The following is a 24,312-nucleotide window of genomic DNA, read 5'->3' as shown; positions in this document are numbered from 1 at the left end:
CAGCACAAGGCAAAAGACCCACTAGAGACTTATAGTTAAATGAATTATGTTCACACTTTATTGCCAAATAATATATTTTTCTAAATTAATTATATTGCTGTTATATGTATATATGTTATAATGTTACTGTACCCTTAAGTGAGAGCAGTGTGAACCCCATGTGACCCTGTCTGCCAATGGGAACCCCTAAATTCTCACCCATGTAGTGTAGTGGGGGGAGGAGTTGCCTATCAGGATTCATCTACCCGTCTTACAAGTCAGTATTGATCTGTTTGGTGAAAGCACCACAAGTCCCAGCAAGGCAATAGGGCTCCCCAGCGGTTATGCTACATCCTCTCACCCAAAACCAACTGTCTGTGTAGTACCATCTGTACCTAGCTCAGTAAAGACAGTTATCCGTAACCTGACATCGGTGTGTTCCCTTACTCCCCGTGTCTGGCCCAGGAGAAGCTATCTCCAACCTTGGACCATGTATAGGATAACGGTGCCCTGGCGTCACAAAGTGAATAGGTATTTCTACTAACACCCCATGGCTACCACACTAAAAAAACAACACACTACAAAAAAATGAGCCTTATCTTCTGAACATGTTTATCAGTGCTCCTGTGTTGACAAAGCTGCTGCCCCTTGTATGGATGATGATTTATCTAGTCTTGAACAACATCCAGCAAGTAAATACAATGAAATAAACATGGCTGACTATGGATTTACTGACAGTAAGAACTGGATACTGGGTGCTATCAAATTTCTGATCTAACTTTTCATGAAATACTTTCACCTCCAGAACCATTTCACAAGACATTCTCTTTGCAACCCAACTGTGTAATTCTGATAATAAAGGTCTGGTTGAGCAAACATCCTGTAATAAGTCCGACATTTCTTTGTTAAAAGACGATATACACAAAATAAGAGACCATTGCAAGCAGTTAGAATCTTATATTAGCACCATAAAAGACAGCGTTCCAGAAATCTCATTCTGGCACTCTGGTCTGACAGATATGTAAAAATTCAAGACAGGTTCAAGGCATTACAATCTCTATTTCTAGAGTTGCAGATAGCAGAGATGAAGATGATTGTTTTTCAGCCTATATTTGCTGAACTTGACAACTATTGACAGACCATATTTAAATGGAAAAAAAATTAGAAATATTACTTATGTCATGTCGGGCAGGGAATAGTAAGGCCCTTCTCTCACCCAGACCACTGTCCCTGCCTACTTGACAATCCTCCCTAGATAGGGAACTCTTAACTAGACGATGGTCCCTGCACTTTAGTATAGTGAAAAAAGGTCAAAACAACAAACAAAAACAATGAAAGTCAGGAAAACTGATCAGGACATGAAGGGTTAACCAAGAGAACCAAAAAAAACAGGGAACCGGTAAGATTAAACAACAGGTTTACAGATTACTGACAAACAGGGAACCCAGAAGATGAATAAGGTCAGGTATTCAGATTACTGAAAAACAAGTACAGGATACAGGTCTACAGGTCAGAATACAGGTAACTGGAGTCAGGTTAAAATACAGGTTCAGGGTACAAATTCAGGTTCAAACAAGATAAAGCAGTATTAAATACAAAGTATTAACCCACAGACGGTACAAGAGAATAGCTGCAAAGTGGCACGGAGAAGGTAAGAGGACCTCCGACAATCATTTTCCTTTATCTTACCCTTGAGATTAAACTTCCAATGAATATAACTAAGCCCCACAGATGCGTCTAAAGGGTAAGTGGCGGACATCAATTGGATCTGATGTCTGCCATTAGCAGTGAGGGTCTAACTGCTGATAGCAGCAGAGACTTGAGGTCTATAAAGTGAACTTAGCTTCTGCGCTAGCTTTATAGTCGAAATGCTGCTCAGGACATAAGTGCACATCCTGGTTTGTTCACCTCTTAATGATGCAGCAGTTTCTCGTTTTTGTGTTTTCATTTTTTCCTCCTCACCAAATCCATAACTCTTTAATTTTCCATCTACAGACCCATATTAGGGCGTGTTGTTTGCAGGATCAATTGTACTTTGTAATGATATCACTCATTTTATTACAAAGTCCATGATTAAACAATAAAAATTATCTGTGGTGGAAATTTAAAAATCTTTTTAAAAATAAGCAATTTTGCAAATGTTGGGTTGTTTAAAATGTTACATTATCTTTATTCTGTAGGTCCCTATGACAGTGCTATCAAATTTATATAGATTTTGTTTTATTTTCCTATATAGAAACATAAAATGTGTCAGCAGACACGAACCATTTGGCCCATCTAGTCTGCCCAATATTCTTAATATTCTGAATAGTCCCTGGTCCTATCTTATATGAAGGATAGCCTTATGCCTATTCCGTGCATGCTTACACTTCTTCACTGTATTTGCAGCTACCACTTCTGCAGGAAGGCTATTCCATGCATCCACTACTCTCTTAGTAAAGCAATACTTCTTTCTGGTCACTCTGCCATAAAGCCTATATTGGCAATGTGCTAAAGTGATGTTATTCTTCTGAAAGCTTCTCAAATTTGTGCACAGGATCTTTGGAACTCAGGTATAGTAGCCATTGGGTTCTTTCTCATGTCTCTTACTAAAGTATTTTTCCTCCTATTACTTAGTTTGGTGGAGTGGCCAGCTCTAGAAAGAGTCCTTAATATTTAAAATGTTTTCCATTTAAGAATTTTGAAGACCGCTGTGCTCTTGGGAACGTTTCAGTTCAGCTGAACATTTTCTGTACCCTTCTCTTGATCTGTGCCTCCACACAATCCTTTCTCTGAGCTCTACAGGCAATTATTTCTACCTCATGGCTTAGGTTTTGCTCTAATATGGATTGTCAGATGTCAGACCTTATATAGACAGGGCTTCAACATAACAAAGGGTCTAAAGACTTTCCAAATGCATTTTATACCGTATTGTTTCTTCCTTTTAAAAATAAATTATTGTTATTATTAAAGGGGTTATCCAGTAAAAATCATTTTCTTATATATATCAACTGGCTCCAGAAAGTTAAACAGATTTGTAAATGACTTCTATTAAAAAATCTTAATCCTTTCAGTACTTATGAGCTGCTGAAGTTGAGTTGTTCTTTTCTGTCTAAGTGCTCTCTGATGACACCTGTCTCGGGAACTGTCCAGAGTAGAAGCAAATCCCCATAGCAAACCTCTTCTACTCTGTGCAGTTCCCGAGACAAGAAGAGATGTCAGCAGAGAGCACTGTTGCGAGACAGACAAGAACAACTAAACTTCAGCAGCTGATAATTATTGGAAGGATTAAGATTTTTTAATAGAAGTAATTTACAAATGTATTTAACTTTCCGTAGCCAGTTGATATATAAAAGTTTTTTAATGCAATACCCCATTAAAACAATGATTTCAGAGTGAAACAACCTATGTCAACCTGCTACCTGAACCTGGCAACTATATTGAATAAAAGGCCAAATCAGTTTCTGCATTAAGACCAGAATTTTAGAATAATATGACACATAGATTTAGGTCATGAAATGCTTCTTTAAAGATCTGGCTTACATTTTCCTGCAAAATCACTAGAAGTGGCAGAATCAATATTAATCAGTTTTGATATTCAGAGTTAATAGGAATAAATTTAGTTTTGTTAAATGAATACAGAAAAGGGTGTATAAAGATCATCCACAGAGATGTTAGAATTGATCGCCCAGGTCAGGATTTTTAGTAAATTATTTTGGAGAAACAATGGAAAATAGAGTTCTTAAAGATTCACTTATTTTTAGATACAACCAATAATGAATTTTCCCAAGTGTATTCTACTCACACAGTTAGCAAAATAAGTGGACATGTTTACTTTAAATGCTTTGTTTTATTACAATGTACAGCTGGTGAAATAATTATTGAACACGTTATTATTTTTTTCACTAAATATATTTCAAAAGGTGCTATGGAAATGAAATTTTCACCAGATGTTTGTAACATCCCAAGTAATCTATACATGCAACAAATAAGCTCGGAAATTAAGTTATGTGTAATAATGTGAAATGACACAGGGAAAAGGTATTGAACATATGAAGAAAAGGAGGTGCAAAAGGCATGGAAAGCCAAGACAACAGCTGAAATTTATCAGTAATTAATAGCATTCGAGCAATCCCCTTGTCAGTGCAAATTAATATCAGCTGGTTCAGGGTTTTTTTCCGTTTTTGCATTTTCGTTTTTTGCTCCTTACCTTTAAAAAATCATAACTCTTTCAATTTTGCACCTAAAAATCCATATGATGGCTTATTTTTTCTGTCACCAATTCTACTTTGTAATGACGTCAGTCATTTTGCCCAAAAATCTTCGGTGAAACAGAAAAAAAAATAATTGTGAGACAAAATGGAAAAAAAAACGCTGTTTTGTAATTTTTGGGGGCTTCCGTTTCTACGTAGTAAATTTTTCGGTAAAAATGACACCTGATATTTATTCTGTAGGTCCATACGATTAAAATGGTACCCTACTTCTATAGGTTTGATTTTGTCGTACTTCTGGAAAAAATCATAACTTCATGCAGGAAAATTTATACGTTTAAAATTGTCATTTCTGACCCCTATAACTTTTTTATTTTTCCACCTATGGGGCGGTATGAGGGCTCATTTTGTGCGCCGTGATCTGAAGTTTTTAACAATACCATTTTTGCATTGATAGGAATTTTTGATCTCTCTTTATTCATTTTTTCATGATATAAAAAGTGACAAAAAATGCACTATTTTGGACTTTTGAATTTTTTTGCACGCACGCCATTGACCGTGTGGTTTAATTAATGATATATTTTTATAATTCGGACATTTCCGCACGCGGCAATACCATATATGTTTATTTTTATTTACACTGTGTTTTTTTTTTATGGGAATAGGGGGGTGATTCAAACTTTTAATAGGGAAGGGTTTTTTTTTCACTTTTTTTTTGCAGTGTTATAGAAACCAGTGATTGATGATTCTGTCACTTGACTGCTCATGCCTGGATCTCAGGCACTGAGCAGTCATTCGGCAATCGGACAGCGAGGAGGCAGGTAGGGACCCTCCTGATGTCCTGTAAGCTGTTCGGGATGCGATTTCGCCGCGGCTATCCCGAACAGCCCACTGAGCTAACCGGCACACCTTCACTTTCACTTTAGATGCGGCGTTCAACTTTGAATGCCGCGTCTAAAGGGTTAATAGCGCGCGGCACGGCGATCAATGCCACGCTCTATTAGCCACAGGTCCCGGCCGTTGTTAGAGGAGTGGCCCCGCGTTATAGATTGGGAGCGGACACATGACGTTCCAATACGGGGTTAAAGTTTCCTGCACAACATTGGGAAAAGCCAATAAAATACTGGGAGAATATCAGGACCAGACGGGCCATCGGGCACACCGGGCATTTAAGAGAAAAATTAAGCTGCCTGGATGCCATAATACTCACCATGTTTGGAGGAGAAATGGCACTGTACATGACCCTAAAACCACCATACAAACAGGGAGGTTTGGAGGTGGGAATAACATGATGTGGAGCTGCTTTTCACCAAATGTCACTGGTAAACTTCAAATAATTGAAGGAAGAATGAATGGGCAAATTTACTGATACATTCTTGACAAAATTCTACTGCCAGGATGACAGTAGGCAGACATTTCAGCAAGACAATGATCCCAAACACACAGCCAGGGAAACTCTTAAATGGTTTCAATGAAAATAAAGTTGGAGATATATTTAGTAAGAAAAATGGTGATGTGTTCAATACTTATTTTACCTGCTGTTTATCTTTATTTTGAAAATTAAATGTCAGTAATGCCACTATCACATGTTGAATACTGGGTATTTGTTAGGAGGAACCATTAGTCTTATAGGCCCCGAAATGTGCAGGCCCTGCAACAGCTGCGTGGTTTGCCTACATTAGAGGTTCCCAATAGATAGATAGATAGATCAGAAGAAGAAATGGGGTTACAAATTTTGGGGGGCATTTTCTCCTCTTACCTCTTGTAAAAATGGAAAATTTGGGGGAAAACCAGCATTTTAGTGAAAAAAAAATTCCTTTGCACATCCGACTTTAACGAAAAACACCTGTGGTAAGTTAAGGCTCACTGTACCCCTTGTTATGTTCCTTGAGGGGTGTAGCTTCCAAAATAGTATGCCACATGTTTTTTTTTTTTGCTGTTCTGGCCATCATAGGGGCTTCCTAAATGCGACATGCCCCCAAAAACCATTTCATCAAAATTTGCTTTACAAAAGCCAAATGTGATTCCTTCTCTTCTGAGCATTGTAGTGTGCCTGTAATGAACTTGACTTCCACTCATGGGGTATTTCCATACTCATAAGAGATGGGGTTACAAATTTTTGTGGGCATTTTCTCCTATAAACCCTTGTAAAATTGTAAAATTTTGGGGAAAACCAGCATTTTAGTGAAAAAAAAAGTATTTACACATCCAACTTTAACGAAAAGTTGTCAAACACCTGTGGGGCTTACAGTACCCCTTGTTACATTCCTTGAGGGGTGTAGTTTCCAAAATAGATTTCTAGGTGTTTTCTTTTTTTTTTTTTTGCTGTTCTTGCACCATAGGGGCTTCCTAAATGTGACATCAATGTGTGAATCAATATATAATTTATTTGTTTGGAATGTCTATTTTCTTTACAAGCAGAGAGCTTCAAAGTTAGAAAAATTCCAAATTTTTCATGAAATTTTGGAATTTTTTACCAAGAAATGATGCAAGTATTGGCAAAAATTTACTACTCTGTTAAAGTAGAATAAGTGACGAAAAAACAGTCTCGGAATCAAATTCATAAGTAAAAGCATCCCAGAGTTATTAATACTTAAAGTGACAGTGGTCAGTGTCACGAACCGCTGTCTATATTATCTATAAAATCACTATTTGCCTGCACTAGACGGAAAATAATGATAAAAAATCCCTCTTACACTACCCAATTTAACGATATCGCTGCCACCACCTGCCTGTTTCAAGCCGACAGGAAGCTATCAATCCAATCTGGATATGCTACAATTCCCAAATATATTCTACTATCCCCAGTAGTATATAAAAACAGGAAAAAGATTAATCCACATCTATAATGTAGCCGAAGTAAATTTAAGACTATGACTTCAATCTCTTCAAGGACAATGAACGTCCGTTTTACCAGACATAAGGCGGTACTTAATAAATGAATGGTTTATTATGAAAGAAAAATATTCACAGTACATATAAAAACAGATATTAACAAGACAAAGTTTCACCATACGGAAAATAAAATAAAAGGGAAAAAACATAGTCCTTACTTACAAAAGTTAGAGTTCTATCCCATGGGATCTGATAGGAAATGGCGTCTGGCATCCAAAATTAGATCTCGTCCCCCATGCAAGCGCCCCTAGTCCCCCAGATCTGTAGCTTTATACCCTGCTATGGACAGGAGACACCTCTATGTTCAGCCCCTGGGCAGGACAAGGAGGAGAGATAGATGCTGCCTACTTCCTCATGATAACTTTATGCCCAAAGAATAGGAAATTACCCCTAACTTTTATCATGGGTCAGACACCCACATAATTTTGTTATATTTGGGTTCTCCATCAAATCCTCTTTCTAGGGGTACCTGACATGACCCCCTTATTGTGTATAATTTACCCAGTGCATACAGTTTGGGCAGGGATCAATACACAAGGGTCATGTGAGGACTCATTTTAAAGGTATTATGATGGAGAATCTAACTGTACAAGATTGGGGCTGCGAGCATACTTCCCTGACCCCCCACATTTCATCAATTGATCTATTGACATCAGGCCTTGGAGTCTGCTTGGCTGTGAAGGTGTTACCTTTCTTGTCATAGAGCAGCTGTGTTAGTGAACCCCCTGCTAGGATTAGTCACACCTATACCCAGGTTGGATAAACATGTAGGCTCCATGGTGCCCTGATCAAAGAGAATTAATTGCCCCCAACTGGCCACTGGATGCTATCGCTCAGATTATCGTCTCCGGACAGTTAGACCAAACAGAAGGGATTGTTTGAAATGTTCAGCGATGCAGATAGGTGTGTAATGGAATTAACAGTTGTGTATGCCGATAGAAATTTTGCAGAACATAGTTACATAGTTACATAGTTAGTACGGTCGAAAAAAGACATATGTCCATCAAGCTTGTATCACAAATGACAAGCAATCACATTGCAACATGAATACATATTTTTACAATCATAAGTGTGGGGGCTCACTGTGCATAGGGTAAACGTGGTCACCTGAGTGCTCTGTACTCAGAAAAAATGCATTCAATAGAAAAAAGGGGGTGTAATGCAGCTTAAATTTTCTTTATGTATGTATTCAGCACATATGCAGTTTTCAACATCAGAATATTCACCCATGTGCACAAAAGTAATAAATCAGCAGTGTCCAGCGGGAGACATGTATCAGCTCATCAGGTTTTTTTAAGTTATATAACCTGTATACGGCCATCTCCTACACCAGCAGGTGTGTAAGTCCATGCAACGTTTCGAAGGAAACACCTTCTTTGTACAGCATGATCACATAAAAACAACAGTACAGTTATAGTATACGCTTAGTTATAAAAATACATTGAAATTGCAGATCTCATTAATCCCGTCCGGTTTTAAAGTGCCCAGTTTTTGTATCCAGCGCACCTCATTCCTCAATAGTTTCATTTTTATCTGTTCCTTATTCTCACCCTCTATGTTTTCAAGTACCTGCCATCTAAGTTCGTTCACATTGTGTCTATATTCTGAAAAATGCCGAGCTAAACTGGTTTCAAATTTTTCTTTATTTGCCGCATTGTCTTCACTCTTGTTCACATTATCCTGTTCTTTTTTTGTACGTTCTAATTGAGCTCTTATGTTCATTTATTCTCTGTTTAATGCTTCTTGTGGTTTGGCCAACATAGCCCTTCCCACACGGGCATTTGAGAAAATAGATCACTTGTGTGCTATTGCATGAATGCCAGCCCTTGATCGGGATTCTAGTCCCTTTCATGGTGGACAAAGAAGGTGTTTCCTTCGAAACGTTGCATGGACTTACACACCTGCTGTTGTAGGAGATGGCCGTATACAAGTTATATAACTAAAGAAAACCTGATGAGCTGATACATGTCTCCCACTGGACACTGCTGATTTATTACTTTTGTGCACATGGGTGAATATTCTGATGTTGAAGAAAACTGCATATCTGCTGAATACATACATAAAGAAAATTTAAGCTGCATTTGAAACATGTGTTACACCCCCTTTTTTCTATTGAATGAATACATATTTTGCCATGGTATATGACAGTCAGATGTGCAAAAAACGCTCTGGTCCTTAAGGTGAAAATGGGCTTGGTCCTTAAGGGGTTAAATGTGCTCACATAATTATATAATTACATCATTAATATCCAGTGCTAATTACAAGAGTTTACATCAAAACATAATAAAACATGTTTACATAGATAATAGGGCATTGCTGCAGTGATAAATACTTCTTATTCATGTGTTGTGATTCCAGTGCTTTATTCAGGGTAGCGGTGTGTTCTCCAGTGATAGTGATTCACAGGTGCCGATATGCTTGAAAACATTCCATAAAATAACGTACTTTTTTAAATATAATTGTTTATTTTTGAAAAAATTTTTAAACATTTTTCCAAATGTGTGTCACTATACGGAGTGTGGGATGATGGAAAGTACGCAACTGCATAGAGTCCGCCAATCCCACGGATGATTCTCTGCTGCCGTGTAACCAATAGGAGTAGACTAATCCCAAACAGGATGCATTGCGAGGCGCATGCGTAGTTTGGAAGTGTGGAACCCACGCCATCTTTGTTGTGGGAAAATAGCCCACACTCCGGAAACAGGTATAGAAATATGTATAAAATGTCAGTGGTCCTCTGCTAGCTTTAGCGGGATTTTTTGCTGACAGAGCTGGCATGGCTAAATTAAAACTGTCAATCAGGTTCCTGGTGTTCACATGTATGCACTCAATGAATGAACATTTGAACACCGGGAACCTGACTGACAGTTATCTATGTAAGCATGTTTTATTATGTTTTGATGTACACTCTTGTAATTAGCACTGAATATTAAAGATGAAATTATGTAATTATGTGAGCACATTTAAGGCTGCACCTTGGGTCCGTCAGTTGAGCTTGAAAATGGCGAAGAGAGGTCGCGGAAACATTGCTTCTGTAACACTGGAATGATGCAATAAATCTTCACTATTTTTGCACCAAGTTCTGTGTGCTGCTGATATTTAGTTGTGAGCCACTCACCAAGGCTCCCAACGATAAAGATAAAGAAATAACATATAAAAATTAATTAGACAGATATATAAAAGGTAAGTGTACTATTTTATGTGTTCCTTAACCACAAGAGAAAAGCAAAATAATATGTTTTACATCTCCAACATATTATACAATATAACAGAGGAATTTGATAAATTATCCAGAGGATAGGGATCCAAATTGCAAAGAGCTCTGTCCAGTCTACCAACTGCAACCATTTGTCTTACTTACCTCTCTATGAATCTTCACCTTCAGCTTTTAAGGAGGTAGCTCAACTGGGAAAATATGAAGTCTATTTGCTTTAGAGCGCATGAAAAGAAGAAAAGTAATTTTCCATTTTATTTCGGTTATCATTTCCATAAAATCCTGTGCACTTGACAGTGGTATTCTTTGTGTCAAGTCATCCATACAACGCATTCATTAGTCTTTCTCTCTCATACAATTTTTCCAATAAATTCTGTATTCATAAAAAGAGACTCAAAAAACATTTGTAATTGATTAAGAGAATTACATTTTATTTTGCTCTATCAGGTGAATATTTTGATGGCATAATAAGCAGTATGTTTAAAGCCCTTGTGAATCCTAATGCCCAGTTGACAATAGCTAAAGTAAATGCAGAGCCGACCTAAAAAAAACACCATGATTTATATGTTATGATTCTATCTCCATCATTTTATATCACAGTACTGAACTGGTATTCAGTGCTTTGATGTCACATTGATTGAATTGTGTGAAGATACTTTGGCTTCCCTACCTTAAGACTGATATCACACATGAGGCCCCTGTGTTTTCATAGCTAATGAAATTTGACATTCAGAAACTTTTCCTAAATTATGTCATAAAATGCAATCGGACAACAAGCTATTCTCCAGTAAAATACAATTAGCATACAATAATTCTGACATGATATGGATTACTATTACTACAATGAAGGCCAATGAGGTGGCCCATGGAGGTCATCGAAGATTATGAACATCTGCATCCATATCAGGTTCACAAATCAGAAGCAAAATAAGATATAAGTAGGCTGAAAACAGATTAAACGTGACATTGTTTCTCTACCATAAGCTCTTAAAGGAGTACTCCGATGTAATTTTTTTTTTATCAACTGGTGAAGAAAATGTTACAGATTTGTAAATTACTTCGATTAAAAATCTTAATCTTTCAGTACTTATCAGCTGCTGTATACTACAGAAGAAATTCATTTATTTTTGGTTTTCTTTTCTGTCACGACCATAGTGCTCTCTTCTGACACCTCTGTCCATTTTTGGAACTTTCCAGAGCAGCATATATTTGCTATGGGGATTTTCTCCTGCTCTGTACAGTTCCTGACATGGACAGAGGTGTCATCAGAGAGCACTGTGGTTGTGACAAAGAAAAAAGAAAAAGAAATGAATTCCCTCTGTAGTATACAGCAGCTGATAAGTACTGGAAGGATTAAGATTTTTTATTAGAATGATTTTACAAATGTGTTTAACATTATTCATATTAAGAAATAATGCCTGTTGTCATTAAATGGAGTTCAGCTGACTACATGAATTGTCTTCATATGCTTTGTATGGCTTACGACACCCTTAATTGTACTGCATATTTTGTGAATGCCATCCCTCAAAGAAAAGAAAACAAATGATCTGTAGGTTAAAATAAAAAACAAACAAAAAACAATGCATTTAGTGGAGGTTTTGTTTCTATATGATTTACACTGCTGTACAGATTGTTATCTTTATTCTAAGGGTTGTTATACGATACAAAATATATTATGCCTTTTCTTATTATTGTTACTGTTAAAAAAATAAGAAATAATTGTTTTTTCAAACAACTTTGTATTGCCCTATTCTGACCCCTAACTATTTTTATTTTTCATATGCATATGAATTGTTTGAGCGCTCTTTTTTTGCAGCTTTTATTGATACTAATTTGGATTAGATTTGACGTTTTAATTGGTTTTTAATTCATGTGGTGAAAGGAACTAAAAAACATTTATTCTGGAATTGGATATTTCTTTCCGAAATGGTGTTTACCATGAAGGACAAAGAACGATATGTTTTACTAGTTTGGACATTTTGCATGTTTAATGTGAAACAAGGGTTTAAGAGACCCTTTTTACACACTTTTTGTCTCCCAAGTGGACACATTTTGCCAGTGCACTCCAGCCCTAATCCTCGAAGGCGTAATTGTGCTGAACAGAAGTGACGGCCCACTCAGTCAATCTACGGCCAAGATGGACAGCAAGAGTGTGTCTAGTGGGCTGGGGGCCGGAGAGCACAGGTGTGAAGCGGCAGACCCTGCATAAAGAGATCAAAAAGATAATGAGATCCGGGCCCTGTACAAGAAATACTTATACCCCATACAGGTGATCAGAGACTTATCCCCTAGCCTTTACACAGGGAATATGTGTTTACTAAATAGATAATACCTTTAAACTCATATGGTTTATAATCTGAGTGAATGTAATTTAACTGTGGTTAATGGAAAACAATGCTCTAGTCAAACCCGCATCATCTTCCAATTCATCAAAAGATTTAAAAGTATTGCTAATTAAGAAAAAATATATAGAGTGCTAAACCAATAGCAGAAAGTTGCAGTTAATGTGGTTTAATTATTATAATTTTTTTTTTACCACTTATATAATTTTCTATTGAATGATCGCCTTTTCTTAAAAGTGACAAAAATATCAGATACATGAAGTAAAATTGTATACTCAATGCTTCCAAACCTACAATTTTCAATATCTGGGTGATTACAAATAGCTGAAGCAATTTTTTTTCATTGTCAAGGGAAATAACAATGGAGACTATGGGCAGCCTCGACTGGTGCCCATTTGCAAGCAAAAAATAGAGGAAACATACCTATGAATCTGGAGCTTGCCAACAGGGTTTTGATATAATAAAATTACTAAAGAAATAAATCTGAGGCCAAAACCAAATCTTTCTAATACAACATTGTGTTGTAGTTCCACTCAGTGCGGTGAAAGACTCTGATTGAATGACTGAAACCACCATCCAGCCATAGGCATCCGGTGGTCAGGTATTGGTCTTTTTGCTCATGACACAAAGATTTGTAACAGGGTTGATGTTCCTGGAGGGATACATCAAAGGGAAAAAGATTTAGGTAAACTAGAAGAATGGTCAGAACTCTGGAAACTGATATTTAATGTGGAAAAGTGCAAGATAATGCACCTGGGGCATAATAACTCAAGGGCAGAATATAGAATATTTAATACAGTCCTGAATATTTAAAATAAGAGAACAAATTTCTGTATTTGAGGAGCAAAAGTTTCTGCAGTTATATGAAAAAAGCCTCTCCTCAGTAAAACATAGATAAAAGCCTGCCGAGAGTTTGCAAAAAAAAAAAACTAAAAACTAAAAAGAATCTTAGACTATGAGAAACTAGATTTTCGGGTCTGGTGAGACCAACATTTAATTTTTTGGCTTCAATTCTAACGTCTGGAGGAAATTAGGCACTACTGAACCATTCCATCCCTACAGTGAAGCATGCCCAAGGCAGGATCATTCTGTTGAAGTGTTTTTTTTAGATAACTTTTTTTAAAGAGGCACTCCGGCCCTAATACACCTTATCCCCTATCACGGGGGTCGTTGCTGGGGACCCCCGCAATCTGTCATTCATCACCCACCTTTGCGAGCTCTCCGTAGTGCTGGAGGCTCCGAGTGTGCCATGTGACGACCAATGCTTCACTGCAGAGTACTCCTTTAAGGGTAGGGTCACACGTAGCACATCGTATTTGACGCTGGGCCTCCAAACTATGTTTTCACACAGTCTGTTTTTACCTTCTGCCTGATGCCTTTCTTGACCAAACTCCACCTGTTCTGACCTCTGCTTGGTTAAATATGCCTTCTGGAAGCTACTACAGTACTGTACTGTATTTGAATATATCAGCCATTTGTTATCAAAGACTTTTCTGGGGATATCAACCCTGGGGTTATCTGCAGTCAAGTCTAGGTTCCTGTATAGGGATTGGATTGGCAATATTACGGGATGCCTTACCCTCTGCTCCCCAGGATAGATTATGCAAAATCTGAAACAACCAGTGGATTTACCTCATCTGGCAGGTAGGCCTTGTGTCAGATGGTACATTGCCTGTCTTTCTTTTTAACTGACATTAATGATTTTTTTTTTTTTTTTGGACAACTTCATCTTTCCTTATCCTTCCATCTGAATAAGGCCTAATTGTGATACGTAATTGTGATGGATAGGTAAGTTGGGTAGGCACAAAAAAGGAGCCTACGCCAACAGAAAATGCTATTAGAAGCTAGCTATGTAATTGTCATCCTGACTCACTCATCTGATTTAGAGCTGACCTTGAGACTGTCTGGCCTCCACTACAGCCATTCCATTGGCAAAATGGATAGTATCATTTAGGGAACTCTATGATGTCTAATGAAACTTTTGGGATGCTTATGTGAAGATCATTGTGCGCAGTTTGTCCTTGGAGCCATGTACATATACCCAGCGACGTAAAACAACTCTCCTGTCTCATCTGTCACCGTCCACTATTGTTCAGATCCTTAGGGCTAGAATCAAAACATACAAAAAAAATGGCCATGAAATCGGTATAAAATGCAGCCGTTTTATTTATTTAATAATGTGTTATAGTAAAGTCTATGGAAAAGTGTCCGTCAGTGAACAGTTAAATATAAAAAAAAATCATAATTATAACATTGGAATTATGGATATTTTTGTAAACAATTGGGGATGTATCTCAAAACCTGTGCAGCGGGAAAGTTGACCAACTGTCCTATTAATCAGATTTCTTCTTTAATTTATTTTTAAAGGCCTCTGAAAAATAAATGAAGCGGGAGCAATCTGATTGGTTCTTATGGGCAACTGGTCAACTTAACCTCTGCCCAGGTTTTGAAAATCTCCCCAAGTGTGTGCACTGGTGGCCGCTTTTCCACAGACCATAATAAAACACATTGTTAACCCCTTGAAGGGGTACTCCACTGCTCAGCATTTGGAGCAAACTGTTCCGAATGCTAGAGCTGGTGCCGGAGCTTGTGACGTCATAGCCCCACCCCTCATGACATCAAGCCCCGCCCCCCAATGCAAGTCTATGGGAGGGGGCGTGACAGCCTTCATGACCCCTGCCATAGACTTGCAGTGAGGGACGGGGCTATGACATCACAAGCTCACGACCAGCTCCAGCGTTAGGAACAGTTTGTTCCAAATACTGAGCAGCAGAGTACCCCTTTAAGGACCACAGGTTTTTTTCATTTTTGCACTTTTGCATTTTCCACCTCACATTCTAAAAATCTGAACACTTTCAATTTTGCACCTACAGACCCATATGAGGGCTTGTTTTTTGCACCACCAATAGTACAGGGTGGGCCATTTATATGGATACACCTTAATAAAATGGGAATGGTTGGTGATATTAACTTCCTGTTTGTGGCACATTAGTGTAAGTGAGGGGGGAAACTTTTCAAGATCGGTGGTGATCATGGCGGCCATTTTGAAGTTGGCCATTTTGAATCCAACTTTTGATTTTTTCAATAGGAAGAGGGTCATGTGACACATCAAACTTATTGGGAATTTCACCAGAAAAACAATGATGTGCTTGGTTTTAACATAACTTTATTCTTTCATGAGTTATTTACAAGTTTCTGACCACTTATAAAATGTGTTCAATGTACTGCCCATTGTTTTGGATTGTCAATGCAACCCTCTTCTTCCACTCTTCACACACTGATAGCAACACTGCAGGAGAAATTCTAGCACAGGCTTCCAGTATCCGTAGTTTCAGGTGCAGCAGAATGGGCAAAACAAATATTGGAACAGGACCCTCAGTTTGCGCAGAAGATTTTGTTCAGTGATGAGGCAAACTTTTATGTGAATGGTGAAGTTAACAAACAAAACCACCGCTATTGGTCTGACACTAACCCATATTGGATAGATCCCTCCAAGACTGTTGGAACACAAAAATTGATGGTATGGTGTGGTATATGGGGTACAAAGATAGTGGGGCAATTCTTCATCAATCGAAACCTCAAGGCCACTGGATATGCAAAATTGCTACATTATGATGTGTTTCCCTTTTTATGCACTGAAGCTGGCACGTTCCCTGAGTTTTTCCACCAAGATGGTGCACCACCACATTATGGGTGTAAGGTCCGAGCATTCCTCGATTAACAGTTTCCTGGAAAGTGGATTGGTCGTCGTGGGCCAGTTGAATGGCCCCCAAGGTCTCCCGATCTGACCCCCTTAGACTTTTATCTTTGGGGTCATCTGAAGGCAATTGTCTATGCTGTGAAGATATGAGATGTGCACCTGAAACTACGGATACTGGAAGCCTGTGCTAGCATTTCTCCTGCGGTGTTGCTATCAGTGTGTGAAGAGTGGGAGAAGAGGGTTACATTGACAATCCAACACAATGGGCAGCACATTGAACACATTTTATAAGTGGTCAGAAACTTGTAAATAACTCATGAAATAATAAAGTTACGTTAAAACCAAGCACATCATTGTTTTTCTTGTGAAATTCCCAATAAGTTTGATTTCACATGACCCTCTTCCTACTGAAAAAACTAAAGTTGGATTCAAAATGGCCGACTTAAAAATGGCCGCCATGGTAACCACCCATCTTGAAAAGTTTCCCCCCTCAGATATACTAATGTGCCACAAACAGGAAGTTAATATCACCAACCATTCCCATTTTATTAAGGTGTATCCATATAAATGGCCCACCCTGTACTTTTTAATGACATTAATCATTTCAGCACCAAATTTAAGGCAAAACCAGAATAAATAATATTTGTGGGGCAAAATAAAAAAAAAATGCTATTTTGTAAATTTTGGGAGCTTCCGATTCTACGCAGTGCACTTTTTCGGTAAAAATTACACCGTATCTTTATTCTGTAGGTCCATACGGTTACAAGGATACCCAATTCATATATATGGACATTTATCAACGGGTTTAGTCAGGTTTTCTTTACTATAATTGTCGCAAAATTGTCGCAACTGCGACTACACGATTTTTCGTGCGACATTTTGACTGGAAAGCGAGAAAAGCAAGTTTTCCTAAAATTTACTATGTAGTAATAATTTTAAAATGGACTACGGGTAGTCAGGTATTTATTAACTGCGACAGTCGCAACTGCGCAAAAAAAAAGTCGCAACAGCGTTAAAAATTGACTAAATTTACTCCAGCTCAAACATGGAGCAGAAAAAGCTACTACCAAAGTAGAAAAGGAAAAATTGCTTACGTGAAAGAAAATTATCAACAGGCTGAAACCAGTTGATAAATACGTCGCACATAAGCAAAAAAAAAGTAAGAAAAAAATTACAAAAAAAAAGAATGCATAAACAAACATTGATAAATGTCCCTCATAGTTTTTATTTTATTTTACTATTAAAAAAAATGATAACTACATGCACCAAAATGAGTATGTTTAAAATTGGCATATTCTGACCCCTATAGGGGGAGATTTATCAAAACCTGTGGAGAGGAAAAGTCGACCAGTTGCCCTTAGGAAACAATCCAATTGCTTCTTTCATTTTTCAGAGGCCTTTTTGAAAATGAAAGAAGGAAGATGATTGTGCCATGATCTGAAGTTTTTATCAGTACCATTTTTGTTTTGATGGGACTTTTTGATCGCTTTTTATAAAAAAAAATTTTTTAGGGTATACAAAGTAACCATAAATACGTAATTTTTGAATTTTTTACGTGTATGCCATTGATCGTGCAATTTAATTAACATTATATTTCTATATTTCAGACATTTATGCATTCAACCTTTTTTACACTTTTTTTTTAGTCCCCATTGTGGACTATTACATGCAATACTTAGATTGCATACACTAAACAATGCTATACCATAGCATAGCATTGATCAGTGCTTGATTGCTCCAGCCTGGCTCTCAGGCTTGGAGCAATGGAGCAACAAATCGGATGGCAGAAAGGAAAGTAAGCACCCTCCCACTGTCCTCTCAGCTGTTCAGGACGCAGTGACGGTCCCGAACAGCTCCGCTGAGCTTACCGGCAGAGTTTTCTCCTGTTTTAGACGCCGCAATCACTATATAGTTGATCATAACTTTGCAGCGTCTAAAGGGTTTATACCAGACATCAGCCCGATCGGCGATGTCTGGTATTAGCTGCAGGTCCCAATTGCTGATAGCAACCAGGACCTGCCAGGTATGAAGCACGCTAGGCTCCTGAGTGCGCTTCAGATAACAGGAGACGGCCACAGACGTAAATATATGTCTGTGGTCATCAAGGGGTCAAAGAAGCCTCTTCTTATATTGATTTTACGGCCGTCTTTTTGTTTTGACTTTACTGTGTGTGAACATAGCCAAACTGTTAACTCACATATCATGTCTGAAAGATATAATTTGTCTGAATAGCAGATTCAGCAGATATCCTTACACCCTGTTCCAAATTATTATGCAAATTATATTTTTCTCATTTACCTAAATAAATGATGTAAGTAACAGTCAGCATAATTCTCGTGTTATCAACTAATAAGAGTACAATTCAAATTTTATTGAACAAACCTCCTAATGATAACAGTATTTTTTTTAAACATAAAAAAACTTACAAAGCACTGTTCCAAATTATTACGCACAGTAAGTTTAAAAAAACTTTATAGGTTGTAAAGAACTGAAAATTGTCATTGGTTGTGTTTGCAGCATATTTACTGAAATCAAAAGCTATTTCAATCAAACTTTTAACAAGTCACGTTACATTTTAACATAGGACCCCTTATTTGATAGAAGCTTCACATGTCTTGCATCCATTGAACTTGTGAGTTTTTGGACAGTTTCTGCTTGAATATGTTTGCAAACTGTTAGAATAGCCTCCCAGAGCTGCTGTTTGAATGTAAACTGCCTCCCACCCTCATAGATCTTTTGCTTGACGATGCTCCAAAGGTTCTCAATTGGATTGAAGTCAGGGGAAGATGGAGGCCAAACTATGACTTTCTCTCCTTTTATCCCCATAGCAGCCATTGATGCAGAGGTATTCTTTGCAGCATGAGATGGTGCATTTTCATGCATGAAGATGATTTTATTATAGAAAGCATAATTCTTCCTTCTGTACCAGGGAAGAAATTGGTCAGTCAGAAACTCCACATACTTTGTAGAGGTCATCTTTACACTTTCGGGGACTCTAAAGGGGCTGACCAGCTCTCTTCCCATGATTCCAGACCAAAACATGACTCCACCACCGCCTTGCTGACATTGCAGCCTTGTTGGAACAGGGTGGCTGTCCACCAACCGACCACTACTCCATCCATCTGGACCATACAGGGTTGCACAGCACTCATCAGTGAACAGGACTGTTAGAAAATTAGTCTTCATGTATTTTTCTGCCCAATGCAGCCATTTCTGCTTGTGAGCATTGGTTAGTGGTGGCCGAATAGAAGGTTTATGCACAGTTGCAAGACTCTGGAGGACTCTACACCTTGATGTCCCTGGGACTCCAGAGGCACCAGCAGCTTCAAATATCTGTTTGCTGCTATGCAATAGTATTTTAGCAGCTGCTCTCTTGATCCGATGCATGGATCTGGCAGAAATCTTCCTCAATTTGCCTTTAGCTGCATGAACCCATCTGTGCTCTGAATCAGCCACACATCTAAAGTTTTTGTGAAATATCTAATGTTTTCATACCCCGTCCAAGGCATTGAAGTATTTCACTCTTTTCGGAAGCAGAGAGATCCTTTTTCTTTCCCATATTGCTTGAAAATGGTGCTCTGCTTAATAATGTGGAGCACCCACCTTTAGTAGTTTTTCCTTAAATTGGGCTCACCTGGCAATCTAATTATCACAGGTGTCTTCAGGAGATTGTTTTCAGTGATCTAAAACTTTTTGTACAAAATCAGTAATCTAAAATCGCCCTATTTTGACCACCTATAACTTTTTCATTTTTCTGTATATAGGGCGGTGTGAGGGCTCATCTTTTGCGGCGTCATCTGTACTTTTCTTAGATACCACATTTGCATATATAAAACTTTTAGATCATTTTTTATAAAAAAATTTTTGAATAAAATGTGACAAAAAAGCATAATTTTTTGACTTTTTTACGCCATTCACTTTACGTTTACGCCATTCACTGTACGGGATCATTAACATTACATTTTGATAGTTCAGACATTTACGCACACGGCAATACCAAATATGTTTATTAAAAAAAATATTTTACGCTTTTTGGGGGTAAAATGGGAAAAACGGACAATTTTCATTTTTATTGGGGGAGGGGATTTTTCACTTTTTACTTTTTATTTTTACATTTTTCAACTTTTTTTTACACTTTTTATGTCTCCATAGGGGACTATCTATAGCAATCCTTTGATTGCTAATACTGTGCAGTGCTATGTATAGGACACAGCACTGCTCAGTATTATCGGTGATCTTCTGCTCTGGTCTGCTCAATCGCAGACCAGAACAGAAGACCCCGGGAGACGGCCGGAGCCAGGTGAGGGGACCTCCGGCCGCCATGCTGGATGATCGGATCGCCGCGGCAGCGCTGCAGGCGATCCGATCATCCAATCAAAGTACTGCAATGCCGCAGATGCCGTGATCTGTATTGATCACGGCATCTGAGGGGTTAATGGCGGACATCCGCGAGATCGCGGATGTCGGCCATTACGGGCGGGTCCCCGTCTGCTGCTAGCAGCCGGAACCTGCCGTGTATGACGCGAGCATTGTTCCGATGCTCGCGGTCATACACAGGACGTAAATGTACGTCCTGGTGCGGGAAGTCCCACCAAGCCAGGACTTACATTTACCTTTGTGGTCGTGAAGGGGTTAAAGCCACCACTAACTGGTGGTGTTCCCAGTAAACCATCCTGCCTGATATGCATGGCTCCTATGGCCTATGTAGACTTCTCTGGCTGCTTGATATGCTCTGCCATTCTCCTTTTCCCTTGCCTTCATCTCCCAGCATTCACTGCAGCTCTGCTCTGCCAGCCAGCTCACTCTCTAAGAGCAGCCCCACCCTCCTGCTTTGAGCCGCAGAGATAGATTCAGTGTCTGATTGGCACACACCTTCCAGTCTGCACACACCTTCCAGTTCTCAGCACTAAAGGGAGCATGACTTATTAGTGCAAGGCAGAAATCACAGGGTCTGTGTCTCTCAGGAGGGAGGGGCTACTTTCAGTGAGGGACTTGGACACAGAGTGAGTGGATGGCTGGATGATGTCATTCCCTCACTTCATGCATGTAAGTGACAACCAAAGAGGGGAAACTGCTCTACAAAGCTAATGAATGATATTTATACAATTAAATAGGTTAATGAAAAGGAAAGAATGTGCTATGGGTTTAGTTCCCATGGAGTACCCCTTTAAACATTCTACAGGTACAACCACATTCAGATTTATGGAAAGGAAAATATAGTATATTCATGTCATTTTTCAAATTAATACTAATACACAAGAAAAATTCTTAGAAATATACTCTTAGTGTCACTGGTGAAAAGAACTAGAGGCCTACTGGGATGCATTGTGTCACTTACTGTCATTTAAAGACCCACATAAACTTCATGCTAGACCTTCCTGTTATATGAAGCAAAGTCAAGTTCAGAGCACCTACAGACAATCTCCATTGTAGTTTATGGATGATATAAAAATTAGTCATGCATAATTCTCGCAGACGATAATATAGCAGGCCCATGCCTAGGTGATAAGCTCTCTGGTCCTCCCCTCGGCTACACAATATGTACATAGGACTTGTAGTGATCACTGGGATCCCCTAAAGTCGAACCTTTACACCACTGAAAAGAGAAATCCAGCAAAAATTAACTTATCCCCTATCCACAGTAGCTGACCCCCTGCAATCTCCAGGATGGGACCCAGCTGTCATTTCTATGGGTGTTCCAAAAGTATAGTACTCAGGCATCATTGGCGCTCTCATAGAAATGAATGGAGCGTCTGCCAACTATTGGTAGACGACACGCGCGCCTCACTGAGAGAGCCAGGGTCATGTTCCCGGAGATCGCAGGTGGTCCCAACAGTAAGAATCCCTCAGTGACAAGCTACTTATCCCCTATCCTTTGAATGGGGGATAAGTTAATTTTTGCTGGAGTTTTCTTTAATGTACAGTATACTAATCTAAAAAATTTAACAAATATTTATGGTTGGAACAGCCCTGTAAATTGTCCTACTTGTTATTTTCTCTATTCTCTCTTTATTTACAGACTGCTGCTACCACTAGCAGGGATGATTCCTAAAATATAATAGAGAATTTCTAGAATTTGGAAATGTTTTAAGCTGGACATACAGTATAAGGAAATTTAACTATAAATATTAATAAAAGAGTTAATACAAAATAAAACTTCTCCTACGTAATGTATCTGTCATTTTTGGTCAGATAAACACTAATATATGTTTATTTTCTCCTAATGCACTTGTAATAAGAACCATTTAAGCATGCTTGGCCTCAGTTCATGTATATAACACATCTTGTAGCAACTGCATAGCTTTATGCCTTGTCCAGAATATAGTTAAGGTGGAATATTCCTCCTGTTTCTGTAGCTATTTTCTGTATTTTCTGTTAAATTTAATACATATTTTATGCATGACACAGATTGACTTCCCCAGTGGATCCGAAGCCCATGCACAAATGGTAAGAAATAAGCGGATTCCCTGGACATATCAAATAAACACAATGAAGAAGGGAAGAACAGCTGACAGTGTGAATACATTGGCATAAATACGAATGACAGCTCTCGCCAGCATAGGGAGTAAATAGCATTGTCTTGCTTCCAGACAACCCAAACATCTTGGAGCCTCATCAGTTTTGTTGAGAATTCTTTAAATAACCCGGTGATGCAGCACCATTGTTCTTCTCATGCTGTCTGTTGACACTTTTGACAAAGACATTAAATATTGCCGAAGTAATTCATTATGAAAAAAATGGCAGCATGATTGATATGTGATCTCTCTCCGAGTCTGATCCGAATTTATCTGTCTCCCAATGTTTGGAAGGAATATATTACCCAGGCTTGATCTGTAGGGGAGAAGCTAACCTTTACAGCTGATGTTTTTGACTGATGGCTGGTATAATGTCTGCTAGCCAGGCTTGAAACTGCTCACAGCTTATTGAGGCATTGGGTGCTCTCAGCTAGATTGGTATTCTGCTCACATGTATTCACAGAAAGACTGGGGACCATAATACTGATGTCATGCCAAAGTTATATTGTATTTTCTTTTTGCATAGCTTGAAATTGTCCTAATTTGGCTAAATATGATACCATCAAAGCCATGATGACTATATCTCCCCGCAACAGCTTTAATATGGATATGTTATGAATGGTGGTTAGAGTCAGAAGTATTTTGCCAGATGGAGTATTCTATCACATTTAACAGATAATGCATGCTTGGTTAATCTTAGTTATACAAATACAACACCAATAAAATACGCAGGACAAGCAAAGATTAAACAAATGCATCTTTATTTATTACACAGCTACATCTATTAAGAGGCAAGTCTACCTTCACACTAAGGGTTCCCTTGGATAATCATACTATAGTATGTGCCAAAAAAGGTCTTAAAGCGATACTCCGGGATATAAAAACATATCCCCTATCCTAAGTATAAGTGTCAGATCGTGGGTAATCTGACCACTGCCCCCCCTTCAAACTCCTGGGGCCCTAAATTGCGTGTGCCAACCACCACACGAAGCGGCAGCCGAGACGCCCCACAATGCAGCTTTATGGAAGAGCTGGAGATTGCCGAGTGCAGCGCTCTGGCTCTCCCATAGAGCTTCATTGAGGGTGTGTGTCAGCCGCCGCTTTGTGCAGTGGTCGGACACGCCCCATTCAGGAGATCGTAAGGAGGCCCTGCAGTCTCTGGCCTAGCACGAACAGTGGGTATCAGCAGGACATCGCGGCTCCAAGACTGCTCAGAAATGCGCTGTCTCCATAGATGGCAATGCATCTCAGAGCAGATTCTGCAGAAATAATTGAAGGAGGCTGGAATCAGGATTTCCATGGCAGATCAATCCCATTGAAAACAACATACAATAACTTTGCTGCAACAGAATATCCAAGTAGAATTTTTCTGCTAGATTCCGCTCAGAAATGCCACTGTATGAACATATCCGTAGACTCCGCTCCCAATTTACGCCTAAAGCCAGATCGGTAAGTGACACGGTAGGTTCACGCCCAT

The 24,312-nt window shown here is 38.7% G+C and overlaps 1 long non-coding RNA gene across 2 annotated transcripts in view; it reads left to right on the top strand.

Moving 5' to 3' along the window:
* Positions 1 to 22,977, top strand: part of LOC130281959 (uncharacterized) — a 91,199-nt gene extending 68,222 nt beyond the window's left edge. Inside the window, exon 3 of one of the 2 annotated variants that reach the window (XR_008846179.1) lies at positions 22,729 to 22,977. This is a non-coding gene — a long non-coding RNA (uncharacterized LOC130281959). Of the gene's footprint in view, positions 1 to 22,339; positions 22,473 to 22,728 lie in introns of those variants that run through there. The other variant, XR_008846180.1, reaches the window with a different exon arrangement.
* Positions 22,978 to 24,312: the final 1,335 nt, after the last annotated feature.

The sequence above is a fragment of the Hyla sarda genome, chromosome 7, assembly GCF_029499605.1.
Source record: "Hyla sarda isolate aHylSar1 chromosome 7, aHylSar1.hap1, whole genome shotgun sequence".
Taxonomy (NCBI): Eukaryota; Metazoa; Chordata; class Amphibia; order Anura; family Hylidae; genus Hyla; species Hyla sarda.
Note: the sequence above shows the minus strand (reverse complement) of the source record. Positions and strands in the feature narration are given on the sequence as shown.